The 20,601-nt window shown below is 42.9% G+C and overlaps 2 protein-coding genes across 3 annotated transcripts in view; one reads left to right on the top strand and one right to left on the bottom strand.

Annotated features, from left to right (window-relative positions):
• Nucleotides 1-20,601, bottom strand: part of LOC114662582 (NADH-cytochrome b5 reductase 3-like) — a 1,047,486-nt gene that overhangs the window by 154,974 nt on the left and 871,911 nt on the right. The window lies entirely within an intron of this gene.
• Nucleotides 1-20,601, top strand: part of polr3b (polymerase (RNA) III (DNA directed) polypeptide B) — a 201,292-nt gene that overhangs the window by 61,444 nt on the left and 119,247 nt on the right.

The raw sequence follows: 20,601 nt of genomic DNA, 5'->3' as shown, positions 1-20,601 counted from the left end.
ACACAAACTTTACAATTTGTTTGCAATTGAAAAAAAGATTTTAATAAATGATATGGCTTCTTAAACAAGGCAAAGCCAATCACTCACTTTGTATTTAATGTGGTGCTTTTATTTTATTTTATTTTTTTTCGTTGCTGTGAAAAACCTGGAACCCCTATAGAGGGCAACCTGTTATATTACATTATTTTTATTAGTTCTTAAAGAAAATGGAAACCATTTTATATTTAATTTAAAATTTGTTCTATATGTAGTTTGTTTTCAGTTGATGAACATGTTTTAACTGTATGCATTTTTTTTAATTCCGTTTATTCTTTACTGTAATATACAGTTTGATATATAGCTGAATTTGCTATCAGTAAAACATAAAATTAGATAGATAGAACTTTATTTGTACCCAGGGTGAAATTTTGCTTTTTACAGAAGCTCTTTAAATAAAAACATAAATAGGTATACCAATAAATATATTAACACAGCTTAGTCTGAACATACACCAGAATGAATATAAAGTAAGAAAATGGGTTTGGAAGAGTTCTGAATTGCCCGTCATTAGTCTGGTCTCTCTCCATTCATGATGAGGTTTGAAACACATTGCACAGAACAGGTTACCCTATTCATGTTTCTCCTGACTATAAACAATTAATATCCTCTTTACAGTATTAGAAAACTCACTAATATATTCATTTATTTTTATGGTAGGTTGCCATTTTTACTTAGAAAGCTGTTCAGGTAAATTGTGGAGGGCATTATTAATTAAAAGAACAGGTTGGTTGGTTTTGTTCTTGCTAATTGGAAAAAGGGAATTCATCTTTTTCTTTTTTCAATGCTATACTGTGTTTTTCTTTTTTAATTACAAAGATTTGAGATTAAAAATGATTAAACAAATGTTGATGTCATTACCAGGTAAACGTTATTTTATGTGCGAGTTTAACTAGTCTAATATGTGAGTACTGATGTGTCTCCGCTAATACAGGGTCTGAATAGCATGTAGCGGTGGCTTTGAAACCCAAATAAAACAGAAATCACCCATAATATGTTTGAATTACTATTAACCTGTCACACTAAACTGATAATTGTGAAGTATTTTAGCAGACTAGTTACATGACATAAGGCCAACTTTTTTTTAATCCAGTTACCCATGTTAATTTACTTAATGTTATAACTTATCTAGTGTTTTCTGTAAACTGTAGTCATTTGAGTTGAATTAATGAAGTGGTGGTGGCCAGTGTTCCTCCTACAGACTGGGTTGGAATGAGCAAAAATTTTTCTTTGTGGACAAAAATATTCAGTTGCATTACACTATGAACAGTACTTACTATTATGCAATATACTTATTCATCTGTAATAATCAAATGTACAGTATATGCATTATAGCACACACTTGGAAATGTATTTATTAATGTGACAGTTTAAACAGTTTATGCATCCATGAACCTGAGCTGACTGAAAATTAAAAATGTGTTTGGCACTTTGTACCTTTTTTTAATAATGCATTAAATACATTTGTTATTAGAAATTAGTCAAAGATAATTTAAAATTGCTACAAATCCTAGCACTCAATGGTCTTGTCACATTCCAGACTTGCAGAAATGATCACTTGCCTGGTTTCCATCCATCCATTCATGATCGTATTTGCCTAATTCACCATATCCTAATCTAGCAACATTAAATGCAGGGCAGAAATTGGATTTGAACATAAAATATTGGTTTAAAATTCTCTGAAAATAAATACCATGAATTTAGGGAAAAAAGGAAAACAATGGCCTACATGCACAGACTAACACAGACAGACTACAAGGATAAGAAAAGATTTAGAATTACAGTAAACTGAGTATGATGAGGAGGGTAGAGTTGATCTCAATAACCTAATCCAGCGAGCCACATACTGTAAAGTTAATTTTCCTGCTTTCTGTGATAGTGTGTATTTGTGTGTGTACATTTTAAAGAAAGTGGCATCTCCTGCTGTGCTGTTTTCAGAAAAGTTTCAAATTGCATAGTTTTGTGAATACAAATTTTTAAGAATATTGTAATTGTTACAAATGTTGTCAACTTGACGGTGGACTAAATTAGCTCTAAACTGCTGTCTCTAAGGCTCCTATCAGCTTTATCTCAAATCAGATGTTAGGACTTTCTTCTTCAAAACAGGGTTGTTTATTGTGTCTTTGCTCTGTTTTCCTCTTTTGTAAACTTTCAAAAAGATAATGAAGTGGATGTCCTCATTCTGCTCACTGTATGCTACTGCAACATAATAATAATACATTTTATTTCAAAGCGCCCTTCTAAACACCCAAGGACACTGTACAAACAATAAAATCATGAAACCAGCAATAAGAAAACATGCAGGTAAACATACACATATACATATATCTATGGGACTGAAAATAAACAAAGCAAAAAGAATACAGCCTAAGGTCATATAGTGTACTGTAGCTAATCTAAACAAGTGAGTCTTAAGACCAGATTTGAAAATAGGTAGGGAATCTATGTCCCAAATACTTTTTGGTAGTGAGTTTCAGACATGAGGAGCAGTACGACTAAATGCCTTGGAACCCATGGTGAACATGTGTTTTGGGGGGTGGGGGTGGTTGGTGATGAGGAGACCAGATATGGAGGCCCTAAGAGTGCAGTTGGGGGTATAAACATATATGAGGTCAGAGAGGTATAATGGATGAAGGTTATGGAATACATTGAAGGTAAGTAAAGGAATTGTAAAATCAATATGAAATTTTACAGGAAGCCAATGAAGCTGTTTAGGTGATGGAGTAATGGAGTAATATGGAAGAGGTCTGTGTTATAATGTGGGCAGTTGAGTTCTGATCAAGCCTTCAGTTTATGGAGAAGCTTGTGCTGGAGACCAAAGAAAAGAGAATTGCAGTAATCACTGGTCACAGGTATGCAGTGCCACAGAGATGGAAAGAAGATAACCATACAACTTTACTGATATGAGGTTCAAACGAGTACTATCAAAGATAATCCCCCATACTCTTAAACTGATGGGAGGGAGAGACTGAGGTACCATCAATTTTAAATGAAAAACTACTAGATTTTGATAAAGTAGACCTGGAGCCAATGAGGAGAACCTTTGTCTTAATGCTATTGAGTTTGAGAAAATTAGAAGAAAACCAAGGTTTTATTTTAAGTAGAAAGTGTTTGAGGCAGGAAGAAGGAAGGAATGATGGAGTTAGGCTTTATAGATATATTGAGCCAAGTATCGTCTGCATAGCAATGAAAATTAATTCCAATTCTTTTTTAAAAATGCCACCTAAATAATAATAATAATAATAATACATTTTATTTATACAAGGCGCCTTTCAAGGAGCTCAAGGACACCGAACAACAATAAATAAATAAATAAATAATTAAATAAAAGACACAATTATAAAAAACTTAAAACATCAGAAAATCTAGAAATTAAAACCAAACAAAACCATTATAATCAGGATGAAAAAGAAAAAGCCATTTTAAACAGATGCGTTTTAAGTTTACATTTGAAGGATGAATATGATTTGATATTTCGGAGATCCGCAGGCAATGAATTCCAGAGCTTGGGAGCAGAACGACTGAAAGCTCTGCTCCCCATGGTGGTTAGACGGGCGGGAGGGACAGTCAGATGGGTGGAGGAAGAGGATCTAAGATTACGGGATGGAATGGCAACATGAAGAAGGTCAGACAGATATGGAGGGGCGAGGTTATGGATGGCCTTAAATGTTAATAGCAGAATCTTAAAATCAATACGAAACTTAATCGGGAGCCAATGAAGCTGCTGCAAGACCGGAGTAATATGGTGAATAGATGGGATTTGAGTGATGATACGTGCTGCAGAATTCTGGACTAACTGAAGCTTATGAAGAGATTTATTCGGGAGACCAAAGAGGAGTGAATTGCAGTAGTCCAGCCGAGAAGTGACAAGACTATGAACAAGAATGGCAGTAGTATGAGGAGTGAGGGAGGGGCGAATGCGATTAATATTACGTAGGTGGAAGTAAGCAGACCGGGTGATGTTATTAATGTGACATTGGAAAGATAGAGTACTGTCGAGGATGACACCCAGACTCTTGACCTGAGATGATGGGGAAACAACAGAGTTATCAATAATAAGAGAAAGATTATTGGTTTTGGATAATGATGATTTTGAACCAATGAGGAGAACCTCAGTTTTGTCACTGTTTAATTTAAGAAAATTCGAAGAAAACCAGGATTTAATTTCAGCAATGCAGTCAATAAGTGAGGGTGGTGGAAAAGAGGAGGTGGGATTACCAGCAAGGTAGAGCTGGGTGTCATCAGCATAACAGTGAAAATTAATGTTATATTTGCGAAAAATATTGCCAAGGGGAAGAAGGTAAATAATAAAAAGAAGAGGCCCCAGGACAGAGCCCTGGGGCACACCAGAAGTAACAGCGGTGGGTTGGGATGTGAAGGTTTTAAGTTGTATGAACTGAGTGCGGCCTAAGAGGTAGGATCTAAACCAATCAAGTGGAGTGTGGGTAATGCCAATCAGAGATAATCTATTAAGGAGAGTGGTATGACAAATAGTATCAAAGGCCGCACTCAGATCAAGGAGGATGAGAATAATGATTAGACCAGAATCAGCAGCCATAAGGAGGTCATTAGTAATTTTAACAAGTGCCATTTCTGTACTATGAAGGGGCGAAAACCAGACTGGAACTTTTCATATAGATTATTGTGAGATAAATGGGTATGAAGTTGGATAGCTACAATTTTTTCAAGAATTTTGGAGATAAAGGGCAAGTTAGAAATGGGGCGAAAATTATTGAAATTAGTAGGATCAGCACCAGGTTTTTTTAGTATTGGGGTTATAGCAGCAGTTTTAAAAGATGAGGGAATAATACCAGTAGTGAGAGAAGAGGGAATGATGGCAGAAATGAGAGGGACTAGAGAGGGGAGGCAGGCTTTAACCAGAACTGTAGGCAGGGGGTCCAGCTGACAAGTAGATGACTTGGATTTGCAGATGAGATCTGAAATTTCAGAGGAAGTGGGAAGCTGGAAAGAAGAGAAAAAGTGAATAGGCGAGTGTAGTTCAGAAGGAATATAGTGAGGATCTGGACCAAGGTGCTGATGTATCTTTTGGATTTTCTCATTGAAAAAAGACATGAGAATTACAGAAAGCAGTTGAGTAAAGGTGAGATGGTAAAGAGTCTGGAGGTTGTGTAACATTATTAAGTAAAGAAAACAAAGTCTTGGTGTTACCTGTATTACGAGTAATTAACTGAGTGTAATAATTAGACTTGGTTTGAGCTATACAATCCTTATAATAGAGAAGATGATTTTTATACATCTCTTTGTGGACAAAGAGTCCGGATTTTTTAAACAACCTTTCAAGTTGCCTGCCCTTAGCTTTCAGAAGCCGAAGTTCAGGCGTAAACCAAGGGGCAGAAAAAGAAAAAGAAACAGAACGGGTTTTTAGCGGAGCCAGAGAATTAAGAATACCATTAAGACAGGTGTTATAATATGAGACCAGTTCTATGGGAGTGGATAAATTATAAAAGTCCAGTTGGGAATCAATCCTAGAAGACAGCAAATTCAAGTTAATATTCTTAATGTTGCGAAAGGCTATGAGACGTGGAAGCTTAGGAACAGAAAAGGTAAGTTTGGCATTGAATGAAAGAAGAAAATGGTCGGTTATAGTGAGTTCATCTGCTGTGAGATCAAAAGGAACAACACCAGAGCAGCAGATCAGGTCCAAGATATGTCCTTTACAATGAGTAGGAACATCAGTGTGCTGCTGGTATCCAAAACTCTCCAGGCAAGATAAAAAATCTCTAGTGAGAGGGATATTGATATTGTCCAGATGTACATTAAAATCCCCCAGCAGAATTATATTTGGAGTAATTACAGATAAATGAGTAAGGAAGGTAACAAGATCGTTCAAAAAATTGTTGTTTGACTTAGGAGGACGGTAGACAGTTGCAATGATGGTAGGAACTGGGCCAGACAGTTGACACACAGTCGATTCAAAAGAGCTAACAGCAGGAGCAGACAACGGCAGGACTTTCCACTTCTCGCGATAAATAATCGCGACACCTCCTCCACGGCCAGAGGCACGGGATTGACAAATGTAAACAAACCCCAGGGGGGTGCATTCATTAAGTTGTGAAAAGTCTTGAGGTTGCTGCCAAGTCTCAGTTAAACAGAGAAAGTCAAACTTACGGTCAATGAGGAGATCCTGAATGAGATGTCCCTTGCTTGTGAGTGAGCGGATGTTCAGTAGACCAAAGCTGACAATGTTGCTGTCGCATTTGACAGAGATGGTAGTCGACCGAGCTAAGCTGGCCAACACGCTATGGTCAGCTTTCCTATCTGTGTTGTTTGGAGGGTGCCGAAAATCAGACCAAAAAGAGTTAATTCCTTTTGAGACGTCCGTTCGGAATCTCCGACGAGACCCACGGTGGATATATCTCCGACGAGGGAGAAGTATGACGTCCGGGTCGAAATACAGCACCGACAGCAGAGGCACAGACTGGAGAAGACGCAGTCGAAGAAGCTCAGCAGCTGGATACTGGAGGAGGCCAGTCGCAGGTTGGATAACGAGCGACAGAAGACCCCAAACAAGCATTAATCAGGCGATTATCCTACCAGTCCACATTGTAGGTGAGGAGGCCAGAGGCAGCTCAGACGTCCAGAGAATAAGCAGGTAAGTTTCAAACGAAACGGAGGTTAGGCTGAAGCTAAATGCATATACAGCCACACAGAGATGTCAACAAAATGGCACAAAAAAAAAAAAAAATACCCACAAAATCACAGTCTAGTTACCGGCGAGCAGCGGCGACCAGTCCCGCCAGCGTTCACTCAAACCGGGCCCAAAAGGGAATAGATATATTAAAAACATCAAGGGGCCAAGCACCAATCCCTGGAGAACACCACTAATTATTGGGAGGGATTGTGATCGAGAGTTTTTTAGCTAAACAAACTGAGTATGATTAGACAGGTATGAAGTAAACCAAATTTTGGGGGGTTGGGGGCGGATCAGTAATATTGATGGTGGCTGACCGATTCAGCAAAATACTATGTGATGCAGTATCAAAGACTGTACTCGGATTGAGTAGGACAAGGATTTTTAAAAATCCAGCATCAGCAACCATAGGTCATTAGTGACCTTTACCAAGGCTGTTTCCGGACTGTGTTTTGGACAAAAGCCAGATTGAAACATATCAAACAGGTTGTTATCTGTGAGATGAGATTAACCTGTGCTGCAACTACTTTTTCATGAACTCTTGAAATGAATGGTAGATTTGATATAGGATGACATTTATTGAAGTTATTGAGATCAGCACCAGGTTTATTTAAATTTGGAGTTATTACAGATGATTTAAAGGATAAAGAAACAAAACCAGATCTTAGAGAAGACTGAATAGTATCAGTTATAAGTGAAGAAAGTGAAGGCAAGCAGGCTTTTACCAATCAAGTAAGCATGGGATCAAGTTGACAAATGTCAGATCTACATATATAAGTAAGATGAGAAATTTCAGTTTCTGTGGGTAATTCAAAATTAGATAAATAAGTAAAAGGAGGCTAAGTTGAAATGTTTAAATAAGAATTATATGGTGTACGTATTGAAGATAGTAGCTATTAACGAATATTATCAATTTTGGTTTTAAAAAAAGGGTCAAGAATGTATCACATGCAGCAGTGCAGCACATGTGAGATGGAGTTTTATCAGGAAGTGCAAGAATTCTGTTAATAATGGAAAAAAAACCTATTTTGTTACTATCAGACATGATTCCTGGAAGGGATGGGATTGTGAGATGTAAACAGATCCAGGCAGGCAACACTGATTAAGTTGTATAAAATCATTAGGTTGCTGCCAGGTCTCAACCAAACAAAAGAAATCAAATGTATTATCCTCCTGAAGAGCACAGATTAAAGGACCCTTATTTGGACAGAGAACAGATGTTAAGTAGTCTGATGGTTAACCTGTTCTTTCTGGACCCAGAGCTGGTCAACCTCGGTAGATCGACTAGTACATAGTGGTCAATAGTCCACCAAGTTCCTAAATGGGCATGAGTTTACGGACCAGAACGAGTGTATTTATTTTGTAGCGGTCAGGAGCCGCTAAGATTCACACCGCCAACGAAGACGGTGATTTATTTATTTTAAAAGCAGAGATCCCAGGAACGTCCCCAGCCTTGGATCGACCCACACACTCTCACCACAGAGACAAATAAGCACACTGGGAATGACAAACAATTATAAATATAATGACATGAATTGAGAAATGAAAACAGTAATACCACCCCTGACCCCTTCGGCGATATTACACATACACAAAATAAACACAAACACCACACAGCCAAGTCCATATATAAGAAACAGGTTGAAAGATGAATAGTGACCAAGTTAAGTCCAGCGAATCTGTAAGTTGCAATGGAGAAGGGAAAATACAGTCCTACCGGTATTTACTGATGAGGTTGATGGTTGATTCGGGAGCGCTCCACTGTTCCGAAAAATCCAATAATCCAATACAGCTCTCAGTGAACAAGTAGACAGACAATCCAGTCCCAAACAAACGAATACAGTCCAAGACAAAAATGATCACAGTTCAAATAACAGCAGGAAAGACGACAAATAACCGCAACAATACAAACCAAAAACAAAAACTCCCTTTCTCTTTGCCCTCTGCCCTCCTTTTATCTGCCTGTGGCTACCTTTGACCCCAGCAGCCCCAGCAGGGACTGCTGGGAGATGCAGTTTTTAAGTAGCACTGCTACAATCCCCACCCCCAGGCCGTGGTGTACGGCCGAACCAAGGCTTGAGATTGGAGATGTTTACTGTGTCTATTTTTTTAGTCCCTGGCAATCCCCACTCTATTGCGTAGGTCACAGGTCCCTTCTTTTGGACAACCGTAGCCGGGCCGAACCACTTAGGAGCCAGTTTAGCAGTGAATTTCTCAGAGGCTTTGGAGAGGGGATGAGTCCTGATCCAGACTTTCTCCCCAACCGAGAATTGCACAAGCTTATGTCTCTGGTTGTACGATTGAGATTGTCTGGACTGGGACCTCACCATCCTCTCCTTTACCTGTTGTGTGATGTGTTGGATACTTTGCAGGTGATTGTGTAGTGATGTGTCTGGTTTAGGTGGGTTGAGTTCAATAATCCTTTCCAGAGGACCGTTTATCTGTCTGCCTAAAGCTAACAATGCAGGGGTTTCACCTGTAACCTCGTGCACCGCCGTGTGCAATGCGAACCGCAGCTCAGGCAGCCACTTTGTCCAATCCTGATGGTGGTCTCCGACGAAGGATGCTATCATGGTCTTCAGGGTCCGATTCACCCGCTCAGTGCGATTTGATTGGGGATGGTATGCTGTAGTTTTCAGGTGAACCACCCCCCATTGTTTCCACAACTCTTCGGCCTCTGAGCCGGTAAATTGCGGGCCCCGATCTGTGATGATGTTCTTCGGCAACCCCCATCGGGTAAATATCTCATCCTTCAGGGTGGAACATATCTTCTTGGCGGTGGCATTAGCCAAAGGGAATAGCTCCACCCAGCGAGTAAAATAGTCCACAACCACCATCAGGTAGGTCTTCCGGTCCTTGCTAGAAGGAAATGGTCCCATTAGGTCCACGCCTAGGCTTTCCCCCGGGGTGGTGACGGTTACTGGCTGAAGCTGTCCCGAGGGGAGACCAGGTGGGGTTTTGTATTGCTGACAGGTGGTACAAGTCTGGACATGGGACCAGACGTCTTTGCGTACAGTCGGCCACCATGCCACCTCCAAGATTTTAAACAGTGTTTTAATACGTCCAAGGTGACCACCGATCGGGCTATCATGATAATACTGTAGGAACTTGGGCACATATGTCTCGGGCACTACCAACTGATAATGGTAACCCCGATCTTTTGTTGGAACGCAGTGATAGAGTGCCCCTTGAAGTTCCCTATAATGTATGCGGTCAGGCCTCCCCCCCCCCGAGCCCTCTCTCAACCCCTGACATACAGGACTGGCTGCTTGAGATTGAACGATTTCCTGCATGTTCAGGGGAAGATCAGGCCAAGGGTTAGAGACCGATACCGCACATACCACTGGCGCGGGCTCGTGAACCCGTGATAAGGCATCGGGCACAACCCTTCCGATAGCACACCCTGAACGTGAACTGTTGGAGGCGCAATACCCACCTTGTTAGCCTAGACGTGGTCTTCGGGCAATTGAATGCCCAGGTCAGAGCCCTATGGTCAGTGTAGACTTCAAACGATGTTCCCTCCAGGAAGTGCCGCCACTTTTCCACGGCCCACACGACAGCGAGGCATTCCTTCTCGGTGGTGGAATAATTATACTCGGCGCCCTTTAGTGACCGAGAAGCATAGGCCACCACTCTTTCCTCTCCTTGGCTAGTTTGGCATAGAACGGCGCCGAGCCCGAGGTCACTTGCGTCAGTGTGGACCTGAAAGGTTAATGACGGATCAGGCTGTGCTAGGACTGGTGGCGATATCAGGGCCTGTTTGAGTCTTTCAAAAGAGTCCTGGCACGTTGGTGACCACTCCCAGGGGGATCCCTTCCTCAGCAACTGGAACAAAGGGGCAGCGATGTCGGCAAACCCATGCACAAATTTGTGGAACCACCCAGCCATCCCCAGGAAGCGCTGGAGACTTTTTACCTCCTGGGGCGCTGGGTAGTCCAAGATGGACTTAATTTTCTTCGGGTCCACTCGGACTCCGTCTGCTGACACCACATGGCCGAGGAAGTTCAGATGGTCTTGCTGAAATCTACACTTCTTGATGTTAAGGGTGAGATGAGCCTTATGCAGTTTCTGGAAGATGTGGTCGAGGTCCTTAAGATGTTGTTGGACAGATGGGGAGAATACAATGATGTCATCAATATAAACAAAACAGGTCTTCCCAATGAGTTCCCGGAGTACCTGCTCCATTAGCCGTTGGAATGACGCCCCAGCGTTTTTCAGTCCAAAGGGCATCACCCGAAACTGGAACAACCCCTCCGGGGTGATGACGGCTGTCTTTTCCATGCTACTCTTCCCCATCCTCACCTGCCAATACCCTGACTTCAAATCAAGGGAGCTGAACACTGCTGCCCCATGCAAAGACTCCAAGATGTCATGAATGAGTGGCATGGGGTAAGCGTCATCCAAGGTCTTCTTGTTCAGCTCCCGATAGTCCACACAGAATCGGTAGGTCCCGTCGGCCTTCTGAACGAGTACCGTGGGGCTAGCACATGGTGAGGTAGAAGGCTCGATGACCCCCTCTGCAAACATCTGGTCAACCCACTCCTTGATTATTCCTCTTTTCAGAGGCGACACTCTGTAGGCTCTGTGCCGAACAGGGACAGGGTCGACTGTGTGAATGTGATGACACACCACCTCAGTCCGACCCAATTTGTCCGTCCACACCGAGTGCCACCTCCTAAGCAGTGGCTGAACGAGCTCCGGCTGTTCAAGAATAGCCTTCTCTACTGGGCTGGGCTCATCCACCAACTGCGCGAGATAATAACACAAGTTAGGCCAAACCAGATTGCTTTGAGCCTTCGTCCCAAACCGATGGACTTCACCCCCCGGCAACTCATACTCCAGCCGCGACAGATGGATAGTCAGACCTACCGACACAAGAGAGTCCATTCCCAGTAATAAGGGCATCGACAGGTGGTCATCTTCCAGGATGTAAACCTCTGTCTCCCAGTGTGTCTCATGTAAGCAGAGCCTCATAGGAACCCTGCCCCTGGCCCCGTACGCCCTTCCATCCGCAAGAAAGAATTTTACTTTTGCCCTTCCCATTAATTGCTCATGAGGCACTTTAAGCTTTTCCCACAAGCTGTACTTCATAAGGGTATAAGTGCTCCCTGTATCTACGACCGCCTCTCCAGTGACACCTCGCACTTGTACGGGCAGCACTAAGAGGGGCAAGGTGGCTTGCACCAGGGTGAGATCGGCACGGGGATCCACTGAGGCTTTCCCTCGTGGTTTGGGACAGGGGACATCCCGAGACGTGGGACCCTTTCGAGACCCACTAATCCCGATAGCCACCCAGTCCTTTTCCACTCGGGACCCCACCTTCACCAACTCATCTACCGACTTCACGACCCCCCTCAAAGTAGCCGCCACCCGAGGGTCACAAGCGTCAAGGACACGTCGCAATATCTCTTCCTCACGCATGTCAGATCGCCACTTAAGGCACAACGCACGGAACTCAAAGACAAAGTCCCTGAGACTCTGCGATGGCTTCTGTACAAAGGTCCGGAGCTTTTCTTCCAACAGCACCTGGTATTCATCTGAGAGGAATGCTTTCAGGAAGGCAGCGCGAAACTCCGCCCAGGTGTTACACTTGTGCCGCTCAGCAAACCACCAAGAGCGCGCCGGCCCGCTGAGTGCCGTGTTCAGGAATCCCCGCAGCTCGGCTCCACTCAGAGGATGCAGTTCCACGAACAAGTCGACCTCCTCCACAAAGTCGACAATGCCGTGGGTGCACACTGAGGGGCCAGCTTAGGGAACTCCATCCATGGCATCGCAACGGACAAGGACGACTGTCCCCAGTTGATCCCCACTCCCGCTAAAGGAGTCGACTGCCCCAGTGGCTGCGTGACGGCACGCCAGCTATCCTGCACCTGCCTCCTGATCTCCTCCCTCATATTGGCCTCCAGGTGCTGCACACACTTCGCGAAGGACTGCTCCAGACGCTGCACCCTCACAACCGCCTCACCGGAAACTCGGGCGGCCGTGGCATCGATGAGATCATGGATGGTTTCATCTCGGTTGAGAAAACTGCCGGCGATGTGATCCACCCGCGTCTCTAGCTGTTCAAGGCGCAACGTCAGGTCATGCAGAAGCCGTCCCTCATCCGTCTCGGGCTGCTCCGGACTGGAGACACACAGGGAATCCAGCAGGCTCAATTCTTCCTCCGGGGCTCTGACCGTAACGTGACGTGGCCTAGGCTGCGGACGCACGTCCACCAGCGGTCCACTCAGCTCAAGCTCCTCGCCCTGCACTGCGCTTACAACAGACATGCTTCTGTCGGATGTGTATGTAAAGTCGGTCAGAAGGGAACGTAATTAACCTGGCTCCTACCCGGCTCGCCAAAATCTGTAGCGGTCAGGAGCCGCTAAGATTCACACCGCCAACGAAGACGGTGATTTGTTTATTTTAAAAGCAGAGATCCCAGGAACGTCCCCAGCCTTGGATCGACCCACACACTCTCACCACAGAGACAAATAAGCACACTGGGAATGACAAACAATTATAAATATAATGACATGAATTGAGAAATGAAAACAGTAATACCACCCCTGACCCCTTCGGCGATATTACACATACACAAAATAAACACAAACACCACACAGCCAAGTCCATATATAAGAAACAGGTTGAAAGATGAATAGTGACCAAGTTAAGTCCAGCGAATCTGTAAGTTGCAATGGAGAAGGGAAAATACAGTCCTACCGGTATTTACTGATGAGGTTGATGGTTGATTCGGGAGCGCTCCACTGTTCCGAAAAATCCAATAATCCAATACAGCTCTCAGTGAACAAGTAGACAGACAATCCAGTCCCCAACAAACGAATACAGTCCAAGACAAAAATGATCACAGTTCAAATAACAGCAGGAAAGACGACAAATAACCGCAACAATACAAACCAAAAACAAAAACTCCCTTTCTCTTTGCCCTCTGCCCTCCTTTTATCTGCCTGTGGCTACCTTTGACCCCAGCAGTTTTTAAGTAGCACTGCTACAATTTGATGTCCTCATATTTGAATGTTCAAACAGTTTCCTAGTGGATGTATTTAGGACGGCGATGGTACGCATTGCTTTGGAGTTGCAGTGTTGGTGGTGGCTCAGCTGAGCAAAGCCACAGTTGGAAAAGTTCAGCTGACATATATTGAAACAGCAAAGTTGCCAAATACAGCAAAGAAGTAAAAACCAGGCAAAAAGGATCTATGTCAGCATTCCATAAAGACGTATCATGATGCCAACACCTACTCTGTATCTGGAGCTCCACCCAGGCAGAAACCCAGTAAAAGAAAAATAAAAGAAGAAATAAGCCAACAATCAAGTAAGACTAGGTAATCCAACATTAAATTGATATAGTCAAATTAGTCAGTTTTCAGTTCCATAGGAAAAAAAGGAACAATTAAACAGATTATACCCAACTCACACTGCACCCGACCTCCTTGGCCCCTCCCATAGGTGGTGAGCCCATGGGAAGGGGGACCCACGTTGCCTCTTTGGGCTGTGCCCGGCCGAGCCCCATGGGTGCAAGCCCGGCCACCAGGGGCTCGCCATCGAGCCCCACCTCCAGGCCTGGCTCCAGAGGGGGGCCCCCGGTGACCCACGTCCAGGCAAGGGAAAACGCTGTCCAAATTTTTTATTCATCATAGGAGGTTATGTTGAACCGCACTTTGTCTCATCCCTCACCTAGGACCAGTTTGCCTTGGGTGGCCCTACCAGGGGCATAAATCCCCGGACAACAGCGCTCCTAGGATCATTGGGACACGCAAACCCCTCCACCACGATAAGGTGGCGGTTCGAGGAGGGGAGAGAGGTTTAAGGCTCTCCATTAAAGATAGGGTGAGAAGCTCAGTCATCTGGGAGGGGCTCAGAGTAGAGCCACTGCTCCTCCACATCGAGAGGAGTCAGATGAGGTGGCTCGGGCATCTGATCAGGATGCCTCCGGGACGCCTCCCTGGTGTGGTGTTCTGGGCACGTCCAACTGGGAGGAGGCCCCTGGGAAGACCAAGGACACGCTGGAGGGACTATGTCTCCCGGCTGGCCTGGGAACGCCTCGGGATTCTCCCGGAAGAGCTAGAAGAAGTGGCCGGGGAGAGGGAAGTCTGGGTATCTCTGCTCAAGCTGCTGCCCCCACGACCCGACCTCGGATAAGCGGAAGAGAATGGATGGATGGATGGATAAACAAATTATACAAATTATACTAGAGAGCAGCGGCAGTCAGATGTGCCAACGCTTGCTCAACTCTTTTATTAATACAGTAATCCCTCCTCCATCGCGGGGGTTGCGTTCCAGAGCCACCCGCGAAATAGGAAAATCCGCGAAGTAGAAAACATATGTTTATATGGTTATTTTTAGAATGTCATGCTTGGGTCACAGATTTGCGCAGAAACACAGGAGGTTGTAGAGAGACAGGAACGTTATTCAAACACTGCAAACAAACATTTGTCTCTTTTTCAAAAGTTTAAACTGTGCTCCATGACAAGACAGAGATGACAGTTCTGTCTCACAATTAAAAGAATGCAAACATATCTTCCTTTTCAAAGGAGTGCAAAGCAAGCAGTCAAAAAAAAAATCAATAGGGCTTTTTGGCTTTTAAGTATGCGAAGCACCGCCGGTACAAAGCTGTTGAAGGCGGCAGCTCACACCCCCTCTGTCAGGAGCAGGAAGAGATAGAGAGAGAGATAGAGAGAGACAGATAAAAAAAATCAATACGTGCCCTTTGAGCTTTTAAGTATGCGAAGCTCCATGCAGCATGTCCTTCAGGAAGCAGCTGCACACAGCCCCCCTGCTCACACCCCCCTACGTCAGCGCAAGAGAGAGAGAGAGAGAAAGTAAGCTGGATAGCTTCTCAGCCATCTGCCAATAGCGTCCCTTGTATGAAATCAACTGGGCAAACCAACTGAGGAAGCATGTACCAGAAATTAAAAGACCTATTGTCCGCAGAAACCCGCGAAGCAGCGAAAAATCCGCGATATATATTTAAATATGCTTACATATAAAATCCGCGATGGAGTGAAGCCGCGAAAGGCGAAGCGCGATATAGCGAGGGATCACTGTAAGACTAATCATTTAGCCAGTTACAATAACGGGCGCTAGAACAGTAGTGCATAAACATTAGTAGGAACAGTCTATATTAAATGGCAAGGGAGTTTGACCTCATTCTTTTTGTCGGTCGTATTTTTCTTTCTTTCAGCCTTTCTTTTGTTGATGTTTACTTGCTGAGCTGACCGTTCTTCGTGGGCTGCCGCCGTGTATTGTGTGTCTTTAATTTTCTGTGACAGTAATACTGTCTTGTACGGCTCTATTCAATAAGGGCGCGCACAAAAAGGCGAGCTTCAAAAGGGAGACCTCAATTGAGCGCGGCGAATAAAGGCGTTCGTAGGTAATTTAGTTCAAATGGCTCTGGAATATGTGAAGAGCAACAATGGTGCAGATCTTTATTTACGTGCGCCTTTATTCGCTGTGCCCAATTGAGGTCGCCCTTTTCAGGCTCGCCTTTTTGTGCGCGCCCTTATTGAAGAATACCGTCTTGTACGTCCGCTGGCTTGTACGTCCGTAATATACCTTTAATTTTCTCTGGCGGTAATACAGGCATGCGCGTCGGTAATATGCCTTTAATCTCCTCTGACAGTAATACTGGCTTGTATGTGGCTGTAATATGCGTCACTGTATTGTGTACCTTTAATTTCCTCTCGCAGTAATACTGGTTTGTATTTCCGTAAAACGCCTCTAACTTTCTCTGACAGTAATATGGCGCATCGCACCGTGCCCCGCGCATGCGCACTTCACCAAAAGACACCCACACACGGACACCTGGACACACATAGGGATTTTATATATATAGATGTGTATTGTAAGGTGGGCACTACCATGCAAGGCACCTGATGAAGGTGGACTGAACTTATAGATGATACCCTTCAGCTTTATTATTTATTTGTTTTTTCATAAAAGAAATATAGTAACCGAAAACATTGACTTTTACCCATTTCTGTTAGTTAATCTAAATTTTTCAGAAGGGAACTTATATTAAAAGTAAAGATGGTATACTGGAGATTCTATGTGTTGAATGTAAACAACTATCTGGGAATTCTTCATATTCCCCCTGTAATATTTGTTCTTTATGCAAACTGATATTAGTCCAAGTGGAAAAGCACTGGGTCCTCCTTGTATGGAGTTTGCATGTTCTCCCCGTGTCTGCGTGGGTTTCCTCCGGGTACTCCGGTTTCCTCCCACAGTCCAAAGACATGCAGGTTAGGTGCATTGGAGATTCTAAATTGTCCCTAGTGTGTGCTTGGTGTGTGTGTGTGTGTGTGTGTGTGTGTGTGCGCCCTGCGGGGTGGGCTGGTGTCTTGCCCAGGGTTTGTTTCCTGCCTTGCACCCTGTGTTGGCTGGGATTGGCTCCAGCAGACCCCCGTGACTCTGTAGTTAGAATATAGCGGGTAGGAAAATGGATGGATGGAAAGGCACTGTCTGTGAACAGCATTGGATGAATTGTCCCAATCCTAAAGTTTCCCTCATAAAATTACAAATATACTCTGGGAACTAGATATGGTAATGCTTGCTGTATTCCCTTGTCATGTAACTCAGTCAGTGTTTCTGATTGCCTTCACACTGTTTTGCTGTCTCTTGTCTCTATGAGACGACTGCTATATGTTCTCTCCACCTCTATTCTTAGATCTTCCCAGGCTTGTAGAATGTATGGCAAATCTTCATGATGCTGTGGAATGTAGCATTTCCTGTATTCAGGGCAGTCTGTTATTTGCTAAAATATATAATTTAGGTCTCTGACATAAACTGATTAACCCAATATCACAAAATTGGATACAATGAAAGTAAAACGATCCTCTTTAAACATTGACTCATAATTCTAGCATATTTAGAGAACACAGTATCACAATCCACTCAATGCACAATAGGGAAGTTAAAAGTCCAAAAAACTGCTAAACAAACAAACATACATACACAAACAAAGGATCAGCAACATTTACACAGAAATGTGAACTTTGTGCCAAATTACAGAAACTCATATTTGGCGGATTTAGTTTTCATCTTATTTTGATGTATTCTGTTGAGTACTTGGAAGGTCCTGTGTACTGCACTGTGCCTCTGGAAAGACTGCTACTATGACAGAAATGTTTAGAAAACATTCTGTGTGCGGTTGATACTTGAATGTTGGAAGGTGGGGATTTGAAATATGAAGCATGCATCATTCTTTTTCCAACTAGGGTGCATTTCTATTTTCCCCTTTCTTGACATCTATGCGCATTCTGACTCCCTCATTAGCTTGCTCCATGCTATGGAAGACATGAATTAGTTCATTCTGCTTGTTTGTTTTTTTTTTTTTTTTTTTTTTTTATTCATTTCAGTTCAACACATGAAGAAGTAAAAAATGAAATTTTACAGGGTGCATGAGATGAACTTTATCCAACTAGATAAGACCTATTTATGCAACATATTTCTCTCACTTCCCATATAACAAAGGCATTTAAAGTGAGGAGCAAGCTCATTTGTGATCCCTGCCGCCACAAACCATCTTAATCAATTCACTACCCACATAAATTCCAGCTATTACAACATCAACTTCGAGTGTCTGAACTTACAACCAGTGTGATCGGTTGAGACTAAATGAGGTGCTAGGTTAGCATTGCCAACACTGGTAAATTATGATGGGCCACTGACGCTGTAATTTTCATCACTTGCTACATGGTCCTCTCTCTTGTTATTATAGTTTTCTTTTGCATCTGCCTCACTGTTCTGTGTTATTTGCACGGTCTCTATCTTCATAGGATGATCCATCTGTCTTTGCCTTTTAATTTTGCTCTTCTTTGTGCACTTTGTCATTGCAGCTTTGGACAGGTGTGGTTGTAATTTGGCTTGAAGCAATTGCTATTCTGCATTCTGGTGCTAAAATCATTTTGATTATTTTTTTCCCCGCATCAATCAAAGCTTAATATCCCAGAATGACAAAACAACACAGGATTTTAGTAGTAGTAGTAGTAGTAGTAGTTTATTTATATAGCGCTCTTCACAGACAAAAGGTCACAGAGCACTGAACAGCAAATACAGTACAAATGCAACAGTTAAAACAAAACATAAAGAAAACCAATAAAAATAAATAAATAAACTGCAAATATATTTTTGCAAATATATTAAAGGTTTCACACTGACACAGGTACTCAGACCCTTTACTCAATACTTACTCAAACACCTTTGGCAGTGATTATAGCCTGGAGTCTTCTTGGGTATGACCTATAAGCTTCACATGCCTGGATTTGGGGATTTTCTGCCATTCTTCTCTACATTTCCTCTCAAGTTCTGCCAAGTTGGATAAAGATTGTTGGTGAACCGCTACTTTCAGGTCTCTCTAGAGATGTTTGATTGGAGTAGTCCAGGCTCTGGCTGGGCAATTCGAGGACATTCCCAGAGTTTTCTCTAAGCCACTTGTGGTTATCTTTACTTTGTGCTTCGAGTAATTGTCCTGTTGGAAGGTGAATCTGTGGCTCTGAAACATATTTTTATTTAGGATATCTCTTACGTTGCTTCTTTCAGAAATCTCTTAACCCTGTCCAGTCTCACAGTCCCTGCCAATGAGAAACAACCCCATAGAATAATACCACCGCCACAAAGCTTCACCTTTGGAATTGCATTTACTTTCAGACCAAAGAATTTTGTTTCTCAAAGCCTGAGAGCCCTTGTACATGCTTTTTTTTTGCAAACTCCAAGCACATTTTCATGTGAGTTTTACCAATGCGAAGCTTATTTCTGGCCACTCTGTCATAAAGCCCAAATTGGTGGGGTGTTGAAGTGATCTGTCTGGACGTTTCTCCCATCTCCACACAGGAGTTCAGCCAGAGTGATCATTTGTTCTTGGTCACCTGTCTTACCATGGCCCTTCTTTCATGATTGCTCAGTCTGGCCAGGTAGCCAGCTCTTGGAAGAGTCATAGTTGTTTTGCCTTCCATTTAAGAATTATGAAGGCAGCTGTGCTCCTGGGAACCCTCAGTTTTGTAGGAATTTTTATGCCTAATATGCGGTAAATTAATACAAAAGGACCAGTTGACTAGAAGCTGAGGGAGGAGCAGGCAGGGTTCAGGAAAGAAGTCATGCACAGACCAAATCCCCTCTTTTTAAATCATTGTTGAATAGCCAATCAAGTAAAACTCGGCACTCTCAAAGCCTCAAATTTGTTTTCTGTCTCAGCAAAGGTGAGGCTTACCATCCACAAGTAAAAACCAAGCTGCTAAAGATCAATGTTGACTGTAAAAGTCTACTCCAGCTTGAGTGAGAACTCAGCATGATGATCAAATAAGACAAGAGATGCAGATATAAAGACACAGATCAACAATGTGTGGGTGGCTACCAAGCTTTGTTTTATTCAATACAAATTCAAGTCTGTGCTGTTATGTAGAGCATTATAAGTTAAGTACAACCTGAGATGCAACAGGGCACTATGTCACAAAAATCGCTTTTAATCTAGTAAGACATGCATATAAGAAGTTAGGCAGAGGAGTAGTATGGGTGTGCAACATACTAATTCCTATGCTTCAGTGGTAGAGATTAAGCAACGATACGGGGAATGTGAGCCTGTCTTTTTATTTTACCACCTTTTGCACTTATGTCCCATCTTACACAATAGTGAAAAAATGGAACAAGCTGCAAGCCTGAACTATGTAAGTAGATTAAATTTAAAGAGAATTCAGAACCAGCATAAATAATCCTAATGTTTTCAGGTTAATATTTTGAATAGCATACAAGTATGTCCTCTCATATCCTGTGAACTTAATATTTTGGCAATAAAGACCAAACTAGCTCTTTGAAATTAAATGGACTGAAATTCTTTTGAAAAGGACAACGCATTGTTGTAATGCGATTTTGCAAAATTTGAGGAATAAGTCTCTTTAATATAATAATATCCTTTATTTTTA

Source organism: Erpetoichthys calabaricus, chromosome 1 (genome assembly GCF_900747795.2).
Source record: "Erpetoichthys calabaricus chromosome 1, fErpCal1.3, whole genome shotgun sequence".
Lineage (NCBI taxonomy): Eukaryota > Metazoa > Chordata > Cladistia > Polypteriformes > Polypteridae > Erpetoichthys > Erpetoichthys calabaricus.
Note: the sequence above shows the minus strand (reverse complement) of the source record. Positions and strands in the feature narration are given on the sequence as shown.